The sequence below is a fragment of the Sarcophilus harrisii genome, chromosome 3 (genome assembly GCF_902635505.1).
Source record: "Sarcophilus harrisii chromosome 3, mSarHar1.11, whole genome shotgun sequence".
In the NCBI taxonomy this organism is placed as follows: Eukaryota; Metazoa; Chordata; class Mammalia; order Dasyuromorphia; family Dasyuridae; genus Sarcophilus; species Sarcophilus harrisii.
Window position 1 is genome coordinate 165667872 of NC_045428.1, and position 21387 is coordinate 165689258.

At 34.7% G+C, this 21387-nt stretch overlaps 1 long non-coding RNA gene across 1 annotated transcript in view; it reads right to left on the reverse strand.

Annotated features, from left to right (window-relative positions):
* Positions 1-18925, reverse strand: part of LOC116422286 — a 76212-nt gene extending 57287 nt beyond the window's left edge. The window contains exon 1 of the long non-coding RNA XR_004232858.1: positions 18723-18925. This is a non-coding gene — a long non-coding RNA (uncharacterized LOC116422286). The remainder of the gene's footprint in view (positions 1-18722) is intronic.
* Between the last annotated feature and the right edge of the window lie 2462 nt (positions 18926-21387).

A 21387-nucleotide genomic window follows, 5' to 3' on the forward strand; every position in this document is an offset into this window, starting at 1 on the left:
CCTTAGTCTTTGCAGAGTGAAAAATCCATTTAGGGATTGAACCTATACCTATGGCATCAGAAACCAAGAGTGTTAACCTGCTCTACACATTTATAACAAGTTCTTTGGATAAACATCTTGAATTCAAGTCGTCTTTTTATTGTGTTTATTGCTGATTCATTGGGAGTAAGATGTTAACTTTCAGGAAAGACATTGTGTGTTTTTTGTTACTGAAGTTTTGCCCTAAAAGCTGGTCTCTGAAAGATAGAAGCAGAAAGTACCATGTTGATGTTTCTTGGTAGCATTCATTTGAACTAATGAATGAATTTCCATTACAGAATATGGGATCATGTGTGAGTGGGTACCTATATACAAAATTATGAGGAATTTTATCTGTAAGATTGTATGTAGAAAGGGTAAAATATTTAATGTTTTTGTACATCAACAAAATTTGTCTTTTAAAAAATTAAATTAGAAGTTTTAGTGTTTGTATCTCAGAGCTAAGAGTTAAGTTTTATTCTTAACATGGAGTTTTATAAATAAGCCATTATTATCACATGTTCAGATTGTAGATTCATTATTGTGTATATTCATTCTTTCTTTGCTAATCACAACTCATTCATACCTTGTCATCCTCCGTAATTCTTACCCATATCTTTCCATAATTTCTTCACAGAGAATCTATTCAATATCCTAGAAGCCTCCTGTGATTTTTTTTTAAATCTATATACACGCACATACATATATAGCCATTCAATTCCACAGTTATAATCTTCCTTTTTTATATATGGCCAATATATAATGGTAGTGGGGTTAGCTTGGCTGCCTTGTGGGAGCCAGAACATTTGTTTCACTTACTTTTAAGATCATAGTGTTATTGACTAATTGCCTTGAACAGAGCAAAGCAAATACTATATAAACAGTATATTATAAATGGAACTTAAATTAAAAGTGACATTTTATTTTTGAGAACCCTTCTTCCCCTTAGGAAATATTATTTTTTGTGATTTAAACAAGCCAAAAACCTTTCCCAAAGGTAAACATTCCTGTTTTCTGTTATAATAGTAAAACCAATCTCTTTTTGTTCTCTTAGAAATTATTTTGAAATAAAGTTTATTTGTAAAGCTAACCAGTAGAAAGTGGCATCTCTTCACAGATCTCATTTGGTTGAAGGGTAGCCATCAGGATAGCCACTCTTTGAAATACAACCCAGAACCCTGCTTTTTCCAAGTGCTCATAGCCACTGTAAGCAAACCAACTTTTATGTCTTTTTAGGAGAATAAATTATTGCCTACATTGTTTTCAGAAGGCAATGCAGAATTTTATTTTTAATTAGTGGGGAGGGAAGTGGAATGGGAAGGATATGAGAAACAAGTAGACAGTGTTTGCTTTCTTTCAAAATTAATTGTTTAGGTCTCCTGGCCCGATTTAAAATAAACATTGTCTTCAAATCTTTAAAAGCAGACGTAAAAGTTGGAATAGGTGTAATTTTTTTATCCCTAAGTCTGAATCCCCTTTCAAACATATCACATGTAGGTCAAGGACATATTTTTAAATTAATTCAGATAGGTATTGAAATACTTAGTAACAGAGAGGGAGCTGAATGGAAGATGGCAGTGACTGGAAGGCAATGTTGCACATGATGCTTTCTTGTTTCATTACTTTTTGAGGATCCTGGCTAAAAGATCAGTGATGGAAACAGTGATTTTTCCATTATTCACTTCATAGTATGCCCTGGAGAGACAAGCAGTGTATTTCAGGGATGAGGGTACCAACATCCTAGGAGACACAGCATTTCATCCTATTTCTGTAACTGTGACTTAGGTTTCTTTCAATTCTGTTTACAGATTTACAATGGTGCAATGATTCTGTATTCATCATATTCTCTTTCATTCCTGCCATGTCTCTGCAAGGTAGGAAGGGGAAAATATCACCATGCTGCAGATGGAAAGGCCAGCATGAGGTTTGACTGAGGTCCCAAGCACATGAGGCTAAATAGTAATTGGACTATACTCTATTAATATACACAATTGGATAAAGAATGGTCCCTGCCCACTCTCTGTGCAAGTCCTGATGTGTTGTATAGGAAATGACGATTTTGGTGGGTGGAAACAGAGAGACAGGAAGAGAAGCTGGGAGAGATTGGCCTGGGTTCCATACTCCTAGCTACTGGTCGTGTGGCTTCTGGTTTAGCTAGCTTCTTGACTCAGCTACACACATTGCTATTGCCCATTCTCTTCCACCTCCGATCTTTCTTCACTGAGAATAAAGACTGACGACTTTCCCCTAACCTGAATTCCTGACTCCGGCTGATTTTAAAATACATGGTCTTCACAGGCCAAGTACTTGTCCAAGGTTTCATAGTAAATTGGTTGTAGAACCCTGCTGTGCTTCTCATTTCTCAGTCCCCTACTCAGTCTACCCTGACAGGCCAAATTAGATATCTAATATACAAAAGTATATTTCATAGAGAACTGGGTTGATCCATACTTACTTTTCTTTATTTTAATATGGTTAGAGGATTGAAAATTTCTGTGAAATGAGAGGATTGAGAATTTTTGTGAAGTGTTGTGATTCTTTAGAAGTTTCCTTGTATTATTCATTTCTGCACTTATTTGTTGAATATGTTTCTTTTTTGTAAATTATTTTTAATTTACACAATAAAAAATATCAATAACAGTATATATATGTAAAATTATTCTATATATTTTCTATTTATTGGTTCTGTCTTTGAATGCAAGATTTCATATTTCTTCATACATCCTTTGTAGTTAATAAATCAAGAGACTTATTTATTCAAAGTCATTCTTATTACAATATTACTGTTGTTTAATATGTTTATTCAGAGCAGGGATGGTAGCATAATATAGCAGATAGCTCTCTGATCTTTGAATCAGAAGTCCTAATAGCAAGTCCTTGCTCTTACATACTGTGTTACCTGCATAAAGATATTCTTAGGATTTTTCCTTCCCTCATCTGTTAAAAGGTTATGATAATACTGTTTGCTTCGTGGAGTTTCTGTCAAGAAAACAATCTGACAAATCATAAAATTAAGCATTTTTAAGCATCTATTATATCTCCTGGGCCTTGGAGATACAAAAGCAAAAGTGACACCATACCTGATCTCAAATAGCTTACCTTTTAACTATTGGAAAGATGCAAGATATTCACAGAAAAATAAACACCAGTTTATTTACGAAATAAATACAGTGATGGGAGGGAACTAACAATTGAAGGAATGAAGAAAGGTCGATTTAAGTTGGGGACAACTGAATAATAGAGACTTGGAAGGTGGCAAGATTCCAAGAGCCAGAGATAGCAGAATGGAACATAAGGAGACAGCTTTTGGTAAAGACATAGATATAGTATAGGAAGCTATAAGTGGGCTAATTTATCTGGAATGTGTGTGTCTTAGGGGCAAGTGAAGTAATATACTTCATCCAAAAAAGAATAAATGTTCTCTAAATATGTTATTTTTCATAGAGCTCACCACCACAACTTAATCATAGTTGTTGTGTAGTATGCACTTAGTAAATAAATGCTTAATGAATAAAAAGGTAGGTGCACAGAGTTAGGAGTTAGCCCTGGAGTTAGGAAAACCTAAATTCAAATCCAGTCATAGACACTTACTAGCCATGTGACCCTGGGCAAATCGCTTAATTCTGATTGCCTCAAAAAAAAAATCAATATGGAAATTGAATGGATGTCCATCAATTAGAGAATGGCTGAATAAATTATGGTATTTGAATGCTATGGAATATTATTGTTCTATAAGAAACAACCAGCAGGATGATTTCAGAGAGGCCTGGAGGGAGTTACATGAACTGATGCTAAGTGAAATGAGCAGAACCAGGAGATCATTATACACAGAAACAACAAGACTATACGATGATCAATTCTGATGGACGTGGCTCTCTTTAACAACGAGATGATTCAAACCAGTTCCAATTGTTCAGTCATGAAGAGAGCCATCTACACCCAGAGAAAGGACTATGGGAACTGAGTATGGCTCATAACATAGCATTTTCACTCTTTTTGTTGTTGTTTGCTTACATTTTATTTTGCTTCTCTTTTGTTTTTTATTGGTTTGATTTGATTTTTCTTGTGTGACATGATAATTGTATAAATGTGTATGTATATATTGGATTTAACATATATTTCTACCATGTTTAACATGTATTGGACTATTTGCCATCTAGGAGAGGGCATAGGGGAAGAAGGGAAAAATTGGAACACAAGATTTTGCCAGGGCTAATGTTGAAGAATTGTCCACGCATATTTTCAAAAACAAAAAGCTTTAATAAAGAAAAAAAGAAAAAAATCAATAGAGGAAGGAGGGAAATTGTAAATGGGAGGTGTTGTTCATTCTGATCTGTCTCAAGACATCAGTATTAAACATAGATACATAAGCAGCTTTAAATGTTCACACAAGACTGAAATCGAAACAGACATTAGCATCCCAATTATAAACTGGCATGCTTGATGGTGTTTACTCTGTGGAATAAACAGTCATGTGGAGTGGTGTGAAGGGTGATGTACGTCAAAGCCCAGGAAACATTGTGCTCCATCTCCTGAAATTATGTTGGTTTATCTTTCCCATCAATGTCCTTTATTGTTTTCTGTTTCCTTTTGACTTAAATATCAAATTTACTGGCTCAAGAGAACATGGTGCACTCTGTGATACTTTTTATGAAAGAGTAAAAGCATTCAAGTGGATGACAAGTGAGAATCATGTTCTATTTTTAAAGTATGAACTTAGGTTTTTGTTTTAAAAGCAGCCATTGGTACTAAACTGATGTCAAATTAACATTTGAGCATGTCAGATAATTCTCTCCCTGCAGAGGAGTACTGGGGCATTTCTGAAGTAGCATCCTTGTCAAGACTCCTAAGACTAACACTGTTGGATTGCACTACCTGTCAGATTTACTGTCAAGTCCTTTCCTCTCCTCTAGAGCTCAGTTTCTTCATCCGTAAAATGAAAGGGGGTGAACTAGATTAGGAAGGTTCCTTTCAGTTCTATATCTGGTCATTCCAAGAGATATCTGACTGCTTCTCTTTTGAGTCCTTATCTCTTTCTAGGGTTTGACCCCCCTCATTGTTTATCCAAATTTATTTCACTAAAAGACAAAGTATCATAAAACATAATCTGCAAGTAATTTCCAATTTTCATTTTAAACATTAGTTTTCATCACAACTCTCCCCTCTTACACATATACCTGCCCATGCCAAATAGATTTCTATTAGAGCTACTTACAAGAGCTAATTTATTTCCACTTGTTTCCTTATGGCTTCTAATAAACAATGCTTTGAATGGACACATAGCTTCTAGGTAAGAAACTGAAGGAAGAAACAGAAAGATGGGGGAATTAATAATTCAAATAAAATAACTAGCCCCCAAATTAACTGTATCTTTAAAAAACAAAAACAAAAATTAATTGATCTTGGGAGACAGCAAAATACAGGGGCTCTGGCATCATAGGTTCTTACTTTCTGTCTTACTTACATCTGCTACTTACTACTTATGTAACTGAAACAAGTCACTTATCCCCATTAGATCTTAGTTTCCTGACTTGTGAGATTAAAAGATGCACAAGATGTGGGAGATCCCTTTCCACTTCTAGAATAGAATGACATCACCCATGATGTCATTGGTCCTCTTTGAAAACAATGGATGAGCAACATAACAACATAGAAGTGAAAGATTTATGATCTTATTACCTGTCCTGATTACAAATTCTGAAAAGTTAGTACAAGTTCTCCTTCAATCATAGTTATTCTCTAAGTCAGTGTATATTGCCTGAATTGGGAGAAAGGAGGGTCTGCTGGACAGAGGAGCTGAGTGTGTGTAAGAAAACTGACTTTAGTAAAGCTTTCCTTGACCACCCCCATTCTGCAACAATACCATTTTTCCTTAAGCCATAGCATTCATTCTAGCTAGCTACAGTGTTGACAGTCATATTTTTTGAAACAATTACTTAAATTTTATAATGTAGAAATTTTGATTCGTTCATTTTGTCCTCCACTTGAGTATTTCTTAGTATTACCTACAGTGTCTATAATGTAGCAAAATCTCAATAAATAAAAACATTTGTTATCTTAATCCTCATTGATTAATTGTATTTGAAAAGAAGAAAGCAGTATTGTCATGGCCCTATCTAATGACTGGTGTAACTTCTCCAAGTTGAATAGTATGCAACATAAGATTGCAATCCAATTTTATAATTCTAGAATCTTTGATCTATGGGGAAAGGCAGGAGCATGATGGCACACAGCCAGATGTTCTCAGCCTCCTAGCTCTTTCAGCCTTCAACTGTAAGGCAAAGTCTTATCAAAAGTGATGTGGCCTGGCTTGTGACCCTGGGCAAGTCACTTAACTCCAATTGCCTCAGGAAAAAAAAAGTGATGTGGCCAGAGCCTCCTTCTCGGACACATGCCTCCTTCTTGGAACTATTCAGGAGATAGATAAGTGAAATTGTTCAATATTCAGAAGCCCAGGAGAAATGGGCAAGGAAAGGAAGTGAAAGTTGGGGGGAAGGGGATTATATCATATGTTGGAAAGGATATAAAATATATAACATTTTCTACTTTGAATGAAGTAGAAATGGAATCATTCTTCCTTTAGTAGAATTGGGTAGTGTGAGAGAGAGTCTTTAGTCTCCGGACCTCATTAGAACTCTACTATAAAGTTATTAAGCCATAAAATGTAAAAATAATAACAGAAATTTCTTTATAGATTTTTGACATTTTAAAATTAATTTCAATTTAAAAAATGAACTTTAGGTAAGCTTTTGTCCAAATTAACACATTAAATAGGTAACATTTGATTGTAATTTTTGAACCTGCCACAATTGTGTGTTTAATTGCCTTAAGTGCTCAATTCAGAAAAAGCACACATCAACACTGAGTATGCTCCAAAGTAAAAATCTACAAAAATGTGGATGAATGCACTTTTTTGTGTGTTCCTGGAGATTGACCAAGGAGATATACTCTTAAATGTAGGAATTTTTATAGTATTGTAACATTGTAGACTGTTTGGAAGAATTCAGCTTAAATATTAAAAATTAAAGGCAGGTATTTCATTTAATTCAGCAGATCTCTGATGCCTGTTCTGATAAGGATCAATAATGTCATACCTCACCTCCACCATAGTTAAGTTGAAGAACTGTGGCAACTGGATGGCCCACTGAATAGAGTGAAGATTGTGGAGTGAATAAGGACTTGAGTCCAAATACTATGTTATTCACTTGACCACATTGCATCTTTGAGGATCTCATAAATAGCTATCTTTCCCACCCCATGGGGATGAGGGATAACATTTTGGAGTTTCTAAGCTTTTTCTTTGTTACCTATTGATTTTTATATATTATCTGCAGCTTCCATAAAACTCTTGAAAAATTGTCTTTTACTTTCTTATGCCAATTCATGACATATTGAAATTGCAGTGAGGAAAGTCATGATATGAAAAGGATAACTGTATTGAATTCCCAAATGCATTGAAAATCTTACTTATGAAACTTTTTCTTTCTACAGATTCTTAGGATTGCAACTTTCAACTCATAGGTGAAAAGTTTCTTGGGAGTCCTTTGGGCAGGGGATGAGTCATCTATTATGATGTGTACTGAGTTATGTAATGTCCTGTTCTATGAACAGTTGGGCAACAAAATCCATGGATTTGGAGTCCCGGGATCTGGATTCAAATACAACTTTATCTGTGTGACTTTGATCAAATTCTTCTTCTCTGGGTCTCCATTTCCTCATCTGTAAGGTGACTAAACCAAATAAGCTTTACATTTCTTTCATTTCTACAATCTATGGAAAGCTTTTTTTTTTGTTTAATCTACTACCTAAGTGTCAAAGAAAGAATTAAATTTACCCCTTCATAGTTCATACACTATATGGGAATGATTATGGAAAATCTTTTATTTCTGGGGATGTAAAAGCTTTTAGTAAATTGACCTCTTGATAGGAGTGAAACAAAGAGTAGGAAATAAGCAGTGCATTACTATTTATGAGACTCGAGGGAGTTAATTGAGTTAGTAGTGAATCACATTAACTGAATGATTTTCAGCATGCTGGCTCACTGTTTTATGACATATTATTTATTCTACTTCCCCAGGTGTCTTACATTGTAAATATAATTGTAAGGTGGATTTTTTGAAGATTTTTTTCATGAGACTTTGACAAGTTTTTTTCTTTTAAAAAATATTTTTATCAGCATCTTATTTTTCATCAACCTCATTTCCCAATATATCCTTCTCCTTACTCCCATTCAGTGAACTGATCCTTTATAACAAAGAATTTTAAAAGACAGGAATAAAAGGCAATTCAGCAAAACTAAGCAACACATCAATTAAATATGATAGCACATGTGATATATGCTACTTTCATAGTCTTCTACCTTTGCAAAGAAACGAGGAGAAAGTATGTTCTCACATTGCTTCTTTGATACCAAGTCTGATATTTATAATCACAAAGTTCAGTTTAGGATTTTTTTTGGTTGTTGCTGCTGTTCTTACTATTTATGCTGAGATAGTCATTTTCTTTTAATCAAAATCTGAAGTTTGAGTTTTTATGATCACCTCTATTCTTTGCTGACCTAAAAATTCTTCTTCCTCTCCCCCAGGCATAACTATAAAAAGGAACCTGAATTTGTTCTCTTTTAATTTGGGGGAGTATTAAATTTAATTTGTGGTTTTGTATCCATATTGATCTTATTGTGATATATGATGCAAATATTGATTTATATGTAACTTCTGCCAGACCTCTTTCCAATTTTCTCAGGAATTCTTTTAAAATAGGGAGTTATATCTTCAAGTTTGGGGGTTTTATGGAATATAAGAATTATTGAGTTGTTATTTCTGATCCATCTTTCTCTAATCTTTTTCTATTTTCAACCAGGATCAAACAGTCCCAAAGACTTTTGATGATGATTGCTTTACAGCATAAATTGAGATTGGAAATGCTATTGTTTCCTTTGTTCCTACTTGTTTTCATTATTTCCCTTGAGCTTCTAGACATTTTTCCCCATCCAAATAAATTTTGTTATTGTTTTGTCTAGGGCAATTTTCTTTTTAGAGGGAATAATTTTGTTAGAACTAATGCATCCTATTCTTTGTACTCTTTATTCTTGAAATAAGTAATTTACATCACTATTAACTGATTTTTATTTAGTGCATTAAAGTTTACAAAGCACTTAACACACATTACTGCATTTGAGCCTCACAAACCATTAAGTAGATACTATATGCATTGCCCCCATTTTTTGATGATAATAGCCAGCATTTATATAGCTCTTTAAAGTTGATAAAGTACTTTACATGCATAAAGCACTTTATGTGCTTAAAATTTTGCTTTATATCATCTGTTTTGAACTTTACCATAATATTAGGAGACAAGTATTCATACTAGCTTCATTTTACAAATGAGAAAATTAAGGCTGAGACATCTTAGATGATTTACCCAGGGTCACACAGCCAGTTAAGTGTTTGGGGCAAAATTTATATGCAGGTACTTTTGTCTCCAAGTCTAGTGCTCTATCCATTATAATACCTACTTGTCAGGTGAAGAAACTGAGGACAAAATAGGTTAAGTGGCCTGCCTATGGTCATACCATCCTATGAACCAAGATCTTCATCATTTCAAATCTATTATTCTAGCCATTGTACCATTATCCCAAATCCATTTCTATCCATTGAACCATGATCTCAAGCCCACTATTCTATCCATTCTACTGTGATTACAAGTCCACTATTCTATCCAATTTGCCATGATCCCAAGTTCATTATTCTATCCATTCTACTGTGATCCCAGTTCTACTATTCTATCCATTCTACCATGATCACAAGTCCACTATTCTCCATTTGTACCATGACTCCCAAGTCCACTATTCTGTCCATTTCACCATCACCCCAAATCCACATTTCTGTCCATTCTATCATGATTCCAGGTCTGCCATTCTAACCTTTATACTATGCTGCTTCTCATTTCATTTTAGACTTCTCAGAAAGGAAGAAGCCATAATTAGCAGCAAAACAACATTCCCAAAGTTGTACATGTAATATGTATCTTAGTTTTCTAGCTAGTTTTAAAAAAATATTTCATGATAGTAACTAGAATATTCTTGGAAAAAGTCTTAAACAATACATGATCTGATCTACATCCCTGAGCTTAAAACTAAGGCATCATGGCATAATGAATCCCTATTCATTGCCCTAACTGAATTTGGAATTAAGAATACTTGGGTTCAAATCCCACCTGAAGCCCTTATTAGCCCGTGATCCTGGGAAAATCCTTTAATCCCTTTGTTTCATCTTCCTCATGTGTACAATAAGGTCCCTTCCACTTCTAATATCTAGGATCCTAACTTTCACTTTCAGTAACTTCTCCATATAGGTAATCATTACCTTTGGTTATTAGTAAAATAACTTTTCAATGCCACTTTGACAAGGTCATAGGACAAAAAAGGACATGAGTGAAGCAGACAGAGAAGCACTGAGGATCTCATAGTCATATCCTGGCCATTATCTCATTTTGAACTCATTTTGAAGATGAAGGGAGGTAAACTGGATGGATTTGCTAATTTTATAGCTCCTAGAGATCACAGAATTTAGGTCCAGAAGAGACCCCAGAGACAATTCCAGTATAACTCTCTTATATTATAAATGAAAAAAAATGAAAACAAAGAAGATTAAAGGCCATATTCAAGATCAAAGAAATAGCAATAAGGGATAATTAAGATTTGAATTGGGTCTTCTGACTCTAAATCCAATGCTTTTTTCTTTTAAAATTTAAAAAAAGTTTTTCAATTAATAAAACAATTTCCCTCACAATTATCCCATGAGAAATGTAGTACAAACATAATTTTATCCATTTTATGGATTAGGCTCAGAATTGAACTGAGCTGGTCACTTCTATAGTAAGTGTTGGATCTGGGATTGTTAAATCCAGATCTCTCATTTCCAATCTTAAAAAACCATGTTATCTGATTACAAATTTTTAAGTGATTTCTGTCAGTTTGTGCAAACTTTTCAAAATTACATTTTAAAAATTGTTTATATTTAAGCCTCCAATATAATTTAGTGATAGAGCAGATGCTGTTTAAGTAGTGAGAGATTTCCACAAAAAAAGAAAGCTAGTTGTTCCTTTATTTCTCTTCTGTGGTAAGAAGATAGTTTGTAGGGATGAGTTCCTTTTCCAAAAGGTAAGAATGGCTCCTGGCTTGTAGAACAGATGGACATAAAGAGCAGGGCAACAGTGGATAGAAAATAATTTGCCATTACCATCTTCAGTTTATCAAGTGATTTACCCAGGTCTTCCTGTCTTCAGACATCTAGATAGAGTGCCAAGAATCAAGGGGATCTGAGTTCAAATTTAACCCAGATACATACTAGCTGTGTGACCCTGGGAAAGTCATTTAACCCTATTTGCTTCCATTTCTTCATCTGTAAAAGGAACTGGAAAGGAAATAGCAAATCAAATCAGTATCTTTGCCAAGAAAACCCCAAATGAAGTCATGAAAAGTCAGACATGACCAGAAATGATTGAATGACAAATTCAGTAGGCGCCTGTGACTTGGCTATATTTCCTTGTGCAGTGCCCAGTAGTAACTTTAAACCTCTTGAATATTGGTAAGCAAGTCAGATGGAGATCCTTCATGGCCTGATTGTGTCCCATTTACAAATTAAAAAAAAAATCAACACTATGAATATTTTAAAGTATTTAACAATTCATAACTGAAATTCTCATTTGTAGCAATACTTTTGATTTTTAATAATCATAAACATTTTTAAAGGATCTTAAGAAATCCAGATAAGAATTTTTTTTCCTCTCTTAGTCTCTTCTCTCAGAGGTTAGGTTCTACATTCTGACTGTCAAATACAATGTATTCTTCCTACAGATTTTTAAGAAAGTAGATTTTAAAAAAGAACTTTGTTTTCATTTTTTGTGCTGAATAATTGTTATATTGGTACAACATCCTACAATCTGGAATCCTCATTGAAAAATTCTTGGACATGGTGTTATGTGATAACATCATCTGTTTAAAAACTTTGTGTGTGGTGAGGCAGTATTCATTCCACACATGTTCTTAGGGCATAATTTAAACTCAAAAACTACTTTTTTCTGCTGTACTTTTCCTATTTGGAAACAACATTTAACATGAGAGAGAGAGATTTGAAAGGTGCTTTTTTCCTTTTCAAAGCCTTTTAATTTTTTTAAAGAATTAATTTTTATGAATACTCTCAAAAAACAAAGAAACTATATTAAAGCGCATGTAAAAAATAAATTCCAAACTATTTACAATTATAGAAGGCATATATTTTGTATGTAAATATGTGTGATTTATTTCTAACTAAATTATATAAAATAGAAACTTTTTGTTTCTATTAAGGTAAATTAAAAAGAAGTCATAACTCCATGTATAGTGATTGTAAAATATTAATATTTACTATTTTATTATGTGAAAGATATACATAGGGGTACACACTTAGAATTAGAAGGTACCTCAGAAACTATCTAATCCAGTATGTTCATTTAAGATATTTGCTAAGTTTTTTTTTTCTGAAGAACATAGCAAATTACTTTTATTCAGCCATAAAGCTTGCTTACTTTTTCCTCAGTTGTCTCTCTCCTATAGGAAGTCCATTTTTCTGTTCTTATACCTCATATATAGATAAGCTCTTTTAAGAATCATCTGAGACTGTTTCCCTAGAGCCATTTTGTGCATTTAAGAATGTGACAATTGCTTAGATTATTACCTCCAGAAGGAATGTGAGAGCTCTTCCTTACTTATATCTTACTAGTAATTCCCTCTTCTCCATCTTTGAAAAGTCGTCATACAATCTGTTTTGTCTGCAGCAAGAAGGAATCTATTGTTTAAGCATTGTCAATCATGTTTTATTCTCTGTGACCTCATTTGGGGTTTTCTTGGCAAAGATACTGGAATTGTTGCCTTTTTCTTCTCCAGCACATTTTGCAGATGAAGAAACTGAGGCAAACAGGGTTAAGTAACTTGAACAGAGTCACATTCTGACTCCAGGTCTAGCACACTATCCACTATGTTATCTACTTGCTCCTTATTCTACTTTTAGTCTATTTTAGGTGTTATGATAATCTACCTATCTTCTATTTCTTACCTAGGACTTCATAAATCCTCAAAAAGCTTTCACGGTTCCTTCCAACAGTGCCATTTTTTTCTATATTAAAGCTTTTTATTTTTCAAAACATAGGCATGGACAATTCTTCAACATTAGCCCTTGTAAAACCAGTGTTCCAATTTTTCTCCCCTTCTCCCACGCCCTCCCCTAGATGGCAAGCAGTCCAATGTATATTAGAAATGGTAGAAATATATGTTAAATTCAATATATTCACACACATTTATACAGTTATTATGCTGACAAGAAAAATCAAATCAAACCAGTAAAAAAGAGAGAAGCAAAATAAAATGCAAGGAAACAACAAGAATGAAAATGCCATGTTGTGAACCATACTCAACTCCCAGTCCTCTCCCTCAGTGCAGATAGCTCTCTTCATCACTAAACAATTGGAATGAGTTTGAATCATCTCATTGTTGAAGAGAGCCATGTCCATCAGAATTGATCATCATATAATCTTGTTGTTGCTGTGTATAATGATACTTTCTTATAGAACAATAATAATTGTTAACATTCATATACCATAACTTATTCAGCCATTCTCCAATTGACAGGCATCCATTCAGTTTCCAGTTTCTTGCCACTACAAAAAGGGCTGCCACAAAGATTTTTGCATATGTGGGTCCCTTTCCCTCCTGTAAGATCTCTTTGGGATATAAGCCCATTAGAAACACTGTTCGATAAAAAGGTATGCACAGTTTGATAACTTTTTGAGAATAATTCCAAATTGCTCTCCAGAATGGTTGGATCCATTCAGTTTCACCAACAATGTATCAGTGCCCCAGTTTTCCCATATCCCCTCCAACATTTGTCATTCTCTTTTCCTGTCATCTTAGCCAATCTGAGAGTTGTGTAGTAGTATCTCAGAGTTGTCTTAATTTGCATTTCTCTGATCAATAGTGATTTAGAGAACCTTTTCATATGACTATAAATATTTCAATTTCTTCATCTGAAAATTCATATCCTTTGACCATTTATCAATTGGAGAATAGCTTGAATTCTTATAAATTAGAGTCAATTCTCTATATATTTTGGAAATGAGGCCTTTATCAGAACCTTTGACTGTAAAAATGTTTTCCCAGTTTATTGCTTCCCTTCTAATTTTGTCTGTATTGGTTTTGTTTGTACAAAAACTTTTTAACTTAATATAATTAAAATTATCTATTTTGTGATCAATAATGATCTCCAGTTCTTCTTTGATCACAAATTCTTTCTTCTTCCATAGATCTGAGAGGTAAATTATCTTATGTTCTTCTAATTTGTTTATAATATCATTCTTTATATCTAGATCATGCACCCATTTTGACCTTATCTTGGCATATGTTGTTAGGTGTGGGTCAATGCCTGGTTTTACCATACTACTTTATAATTTTCCCACAGTTTTTGTCAGATAGTGAATTCTTATTCTTATTCTTATCTAGTATTTGTCAAACACTAGATTGCTATAATCATTGACTATTTCTAACAGTGCCATTTGCCCCAATGTGAATCATCAAAAGTACGTAATGTTTCTCTGGTTTGAAAAACCTCTGGGGGCTATCACAATCTATGTGCATGCCTCCAAAAAGACAATAAACCTTACTGTTGCTCAAGAGATAAACAAATTATTGCTTTGGAATTTCTCAGGATCGTGTCACAGTGACCTCTCTTCTAGACATACCATCTCAGAGGATAAAAAACCTGCTTCCTTGGAGGGTTGAGTTCTACTGTCTATGATAAAAGCTTCATACCTATTTATTACATGGCTCTAAATATTCAAGTACCTTCCCTCTACCTTTTGTTTCCTGTATTAGTTACATGGTTCTCCCCACCTCTATAATTTCATAAAAGATTCTTTACCTCCTTTAGTTCTTCTACTTTTTCAATACCAACCAATGCTTTTCATAGGGGTATTTGTCACTGGCAAACTCACCACCTGAGACCTCCCTCTGGTGATTATTCTTTATTTTTTTAATATTCATCTTTACTTTATGGTTTTAAATTCTCTCCCTTCTTTCACCTACTGCCCTACAAATTGAGAAGGCAAGAAATACAATATTCATTATACATATAAAGTCACACAGAACATTTCCACTATAGCTACATTGCGCAAAAAAAAAAAAAAAAAAAAAAAAGCAAGAAAAACAGAAAGTGAAAAACAATATATTTCAATCTGTTCTCAGTTCATTTGTTCTCTCTCTGAAGTGGAAAAACATTTTTCATTATGAGTCCTTTGGAATTGTCTTGGATTAGTGTATTGCTGAGAAAATCTAAGTCTGTCATAATTGATCATGACACAGTATTGCTGTTATTGTGCATAATATTCTCCTGGTTCTTCTCAGTCACTTTATATCAGTTTACACAAGTGTTACCAGGTCCCTCTTATATCAGACTTACTGAAAACAAGATCTTCAGTTCTCTCTCTTTTTTTGTATAATAACTCTTCTGGCTAACTGTCCATTTGCTAAGGTAGGGATTCCTGAGTAAGGCTTTAATAACATTACCCAAGCTTTCGGTAATATGGCATTGCTTTTCTCATCTACCTTTGTCAATTAGCAGATTATTGCCTGCTCTCAATGCAACTACAAGTTTTCTTTAGCTGATTGGGAGTTTGGGAATAGGATGTGGGGATAGCTGCTAAAGTAGGAGTGTCCAGTAAAAATCCAAATATCACTCACTTAATACCTTTAAAAAAAAACTTCTCCTTTCTTCCTTCTTATATGCTTTCTATCTTGCTAAATTATCTGACTATAATATCTTGTATCTTACTGGAAGCTATTTTGAATGACCTTCATTTACCAAATCCTGAAGTCTGTTTCTCTCATTTTCTTTTGGGGAATGACTATGGCTCTCTCTCTAATATCATCCTTCCCTTGGACTTACTGATTGAATTGATGATACCCATTGACCTTACTGTTAGAGTAGAGCTTTTTAGATCCTTAGAAAATTTATGTCCAATCCTTCCGCCTGGATATAATAGTACAATTAGTAGGAGAGGAGAAGGGAAGAGGAAATTCCTTTTTCTCTTCTTAATCTCAACTTGCTTATTCCTACATAAACAGAGAGAAAGTTGCACTGGGATAATTCTCAAACATGAATAATCTAAAAATCAATTTTATTCTGAGTTGTAAGGAATTTGTGGTACTATAATTTGATGTCAAAAATGAAAAGTAATCCCAGTACCATCACTTTGTTTTTTGTTTTTCTTTTTTACCAGTCAAGACTTTACCTAACCAGTTAGTCCATCTGCTGTGGTTTTATTAGCACTACTTCCCCCTAATTTTTTCAGATTGCCAAAATCCAGCTATCCCATCAGAGGAAGAGCATAGTGTTTTTCTTTACATTCACATTCACCATACCTCATCTCCAAAAGAGCAAAAGGCTTGAATTCCAAAAGCTTGAATTCATATAAATTTGAGTCAATTCTCTATATATTTTAGAAATGAGGCCTTTATCAGAACCCTTAAATGTAAAAATGTTTCCCAATTTATTGCTTCCCTTCTAATCCTGTTTGCATTAGTTTTGTTTGTACAAAAACTTTTAAAGTTGATATAATCAAAATTATCTATTTGGTGTTCAATTATGAATTTCAGTTCTTCTTTGGACATAAATTCCTTCCTTTGGAGTGCTCTAAATCAGTATTGATCAGAGAAAGGCAAATTAAGACAACTCTTAGATACCACTACACACATCTCAGATTGCCTAAAATGACAGGAAAAGATAATGATAAATGTTGGAGGGATGTGGGAAAACTGGGACATTAATACATTGTTGGTGGAACTGTGAACAGATCCAGCCACACTGGAGAACAATTTGGATCTCTGCTTAAGAAGTTATCAAACTATGCATATCCTATGACACAACAGTATTTCTATTGGTCCTATATCCTAAAGAGATCTTAAAGGAAGGAAAAGGACCCATTTGTGCAAAAATGTTTGTGGTAGCCTTTTTTTATGGTGGCAAGAAACTGGAAACTGAGTGGATGCCCATCAGTAGGAGAATGGCTGAATAAATTATGGTATATGAATGCTAAGGAATATTATTGATCTAAAGAAATGATCAGGAGGATGATTTTAGAGAGGCCTGGAGAGACTTACATGAACTGATGATGAGTGAGATGAGCAGAGTCAGGAGATCATTGTACACAGCAACATCAATATCATATGATGATCAATCCTAATGAATGTGACTCTTTCCAACAGTGAGATTGATGGCAGTTCCAATGATCTTATGATGAAGAGAGTCATCTGTACCCAGAGAGAGGACTGTGGGAACTGAATGTGGATCATAACATTCTCGCTCTTTTTGTTGTTCACTTGCATTTTGTCTTCTTATCGTTTTCTTCCCTTTTTGATCTGATTTCTCTTGTGCAACAAGAGAATTGTATAAATATGTTTACAGGTACTGGATTTAACATATATTTTAACGTGTATAACATATATTGGATTACTTGCCATCTAGGGGAGGGGGGGAAGGAGGTAAAACACAAGGCTATGCAAGGGCCAATGTTGAAAAATTATCTGTGTTTTGAAAATAAAAAGCTTTAAAAGAAGAGCAATTCAGACACTTAGATGCTAAAGACATTACAGTAGAATATATATTAAAATGTGGATCTTGTAGAAATAGATGGAAATTGTCATATAGATTATGAATAATCCTGGTTCTCAATACCAAACACAGAATGCTCAGCCTAATCTCACTGAATTCTGCCTAAAATGCTGAGAGTACATAAAGTGACATGAACTTCCTTCTCACTCCAAATCCGTGGTCCTTTTTTAGTCAGCAATGCCATGCTTCATTCAATCTTGTCCATCAACTCAGACTACTCTTTTATATCCATTATTTCCAGCTCAGTTATTATTGGGCCTATTTTATCCCAACTCCTGAATATGACTAGGGAACTTAACACTTCTAGCAAGAAGCGATTCTTTTCTGGTCCCCAGACTACCTCCTGAAGGATTCAGGGGCTTTCATCTTTAGATAAGCCCTTGAACGTTGTCAAAGTTATCTCAAAACCACTTTATTCAATTAGGCGAGTGACAAGTTCCTTGATTTATGCCCTTTTGATCTATGGTAAGGTAATGTTGACCTTTATTGATCAAATCTTGGAATGAGTCTGCTCTTTTTTTCCCCCCCAGTGTGACAATAGGGAAGGAAACTGTGGTTCCTTGAAGAAGGACTTGGGTGCCCATAATTGTACTGCCAGGAAAGCTGTGCTGTGACTCAACACTTTAAAGCACCCAGCTGACCCAAATTAGCATGCCCATTTCTTGGTTAAATCAGGGGGCAACTCAGATGAGTGACTCTACAGGATGGCATTGAGTGGCTCAGAATTTTCTCATGATAAACTGCTTGGGACCTTCCCAGTCATTCTCCACCCAAAAAACTTGCTTGTTTTCAGTTGGAGATTAATCCCATTCTAGGTTTTCCTCAAACTGGTTTCCAAATAACTCCTTAAATCTTCCCTTACCCTAAATCTGGCTCGTTTATGGGATTGCTCATACAAATCCCTTGACTTAAAGAACAAAAAAGACCTCAACTGCCATACTTAAAGTCTCTCTCTTTTGAGGTATTCCCAAACTGTGGCATCTTGGAAGGTGATCTCTCACTTACCTGCACGTTTCTATAAAGAGGTTCTATTAGGTGGATCTTTTGACCAGTTTTGTCTGTGATATTCTAGTGACTTCTTCCATCTGTAGCATGTAGCCTTAGGGTTGCTAGGTAACCTCGGTCACTTCAGGCATCTCTGAATGTTGACTTCTTTACTGTATTGTTCTTTATCTCAGACTCCCTTGCTACCTGTTTCTGAATTTGGAGTTTTCAGGTAGACCCAACACTAGCTTTCTGTTAGATTAGCTAAGAAGACAGACCTACTTGAGGACCAATAGATATTGTGCATCTCTACGTCTTCAGCCTCATGGTGGTTTCTCAATCTGAAAGTGAGTTCTAAAGATGACATATTATTGTAATGAAATATTTGTTTTGAAATAAATAGAGCACTATCAACTTATTGTTAACTCCTTTCTTCCAATAATTGGGAAGGGTCATTTCAATTCAGGGACAATCTCACAGGGACCATAAGAATCATATAATAGTGTTCTTTCCTTCTGAGAGAATCAGAGACATAGGCTAATTTATTTTGCAAGTGAATTGGATTTAATTGAGGGAGAGCTGTGTAAAGTTATCAGCCTCATTTTCTGCTCCATAGTCATTGAAGTCCACTGGCAAAACATAGGCAAGGGGACTGGTGATGGCCCAGGATACAGAGGGACACTTTGATCTTTTTTTAGCAAGTATAGTACAATTCTAAGCACCGGATTCTGAATCAAAGGAGCTTGTCTTAAGTTGCCCTTACTATAGGTGTGACTTTTGAGCAAGCTCTTTAATCTCACTTTCTATAGGAAGCCTTCCTTAAGTTGTCTTAAATTATAAGACTTTCTCTCTTTTAATTATTTCCTTTTTATCTCATATATAGCTTCCTTTGTATATATTTGTTTTCATGTTGTCTTCTTCAGTAGACTGTAAGCTCCTTGAGGGAATGGATCGTCTTTTGCCTCTTTTTGTATCCCCAGACATAGTACTAGCACATAATGGCACTTGTGGTTCTCTGAAGAAGGACCTGAGTGCTCATAATTGTACTGCCAGGAGATTAATTAATGTTCACTAATTAATGAACAGTAAATGGTCATTAATTGACTGATAGTTTTCTCTGGGCCTGAGTTTCATGTGTTAAATGAGGAGGTAGACTAAATGACGAAATTTTTCCCTCCGGCTCCCAAGGCCCCTTCCATGTCTTTCACATGACAGCTCTTAGGTTATGCTTGAGTACACTAGTCAGCCAGGCTTTCCTCAGGCTTGAATAACTAAGAGTTGAAATACTGGAAGGATTCAGTCACTTGTGCTTTTTTCAATAGTAGCTTAAAATAACAGCACAAATATTTAATTGGTCACTATTTACTAAGAATAAACAAAATGATTATCAAGCAAGATTCAAATAAATACAAATGCTATAAATCATGTGACATCTCTCATACTAAGCAATGATTAATAACAGTTAAAGTTTAACTCTGGTCTTTCCTTTTCTTCCTTGATCATCATCTTGTTTTTTTTTTTCTTACCTGTATTACTTTGATTTAAGAAATATTCCTCAGTGATTTAAGAAATATTCCTCAGTCTTCAGGGTAGTCTTACTTTTTCCCTGAACTTGTTAAACACTAAATGAGCATTCCCATATACATTGTAGAATAGGAGAGGATTGAATATAAAACTTTGAATATTATGTAGGACTTGTTTCTTTTTTTCTTTTTAAGAAAAAGTATGTAATAAAATCAAGATGTTAACTTTCAATGCTGTTCAGCTTATCTATGATTCTTTCTGGTCTTTCTGGGCAGGGGAGAAGTCCTATCCCTACTTCCTTTCCTTCCTGCTGCCCACTACTGAAAACAAGAAAAATAAAACAAAATCTTTGCCAATAAGTTATATAATCAAACAAAACAAATCCTCACAATGGCCATATCTAAAAATCTGTGTTATTTGGCCTCTTGGATCCATTACCTCTGTCAGGAGATGGCGGGAGTGCTTTATTAGCGGAAAACTGTAGTTGAACATGACATTGATCAATTTTTCAGTCCTTCAAAGTTGTTTTTCTTTTTAAAATAACCATCTATTTCTTTTTGTGTCTTGACTCTTTGTAGTTGCTAACTGTTGCTTTGCTCATTAGCAGTTCGCCTTCTATTAGACTAAGCTCTATGGCAAAGTGGGTTTTGGCAGTTTTTATCTTCAACTCTCCAGTTTGTTGCTGCTGTTGTTTTTCAGTTACATTCAACTATTTGTGACTCCTTTTGGGGTTTTCTTTGCAAAGTACTGGAGTTATTTGCCATTTCTTTTTTCCAGCTCATTTTACTGATGATGAAACTGAGGCAAACAGAATTAAGTGACTTGCCCGGGGTCACACAGCTAGTAAGTGGCAGAGGTCAGATTTGAACTCAGGAAGATGAGTCGTCTGACTCCAAGCCTGGTGCTTTATGCTTGCCCTGAATCTCCAGTACCCAGCAAAATCCCCTACATCCATTAGGCGCTCAATACATATTTTTAAAAATTCAGATGAATTCTAACTACATCACCAGAGGTTGTTATTGTTGTTTGTCCTTTGTTCTCCAAGAGGACCATGACATCAGGGAGATGATGCTATGACATGCAAGTGAATTCCATTTAACTGAAGGAGGGCTGTACAAGGTCACCAGCCCTGCTTCACTCTACGCAGGAGAGAGGAGCCACA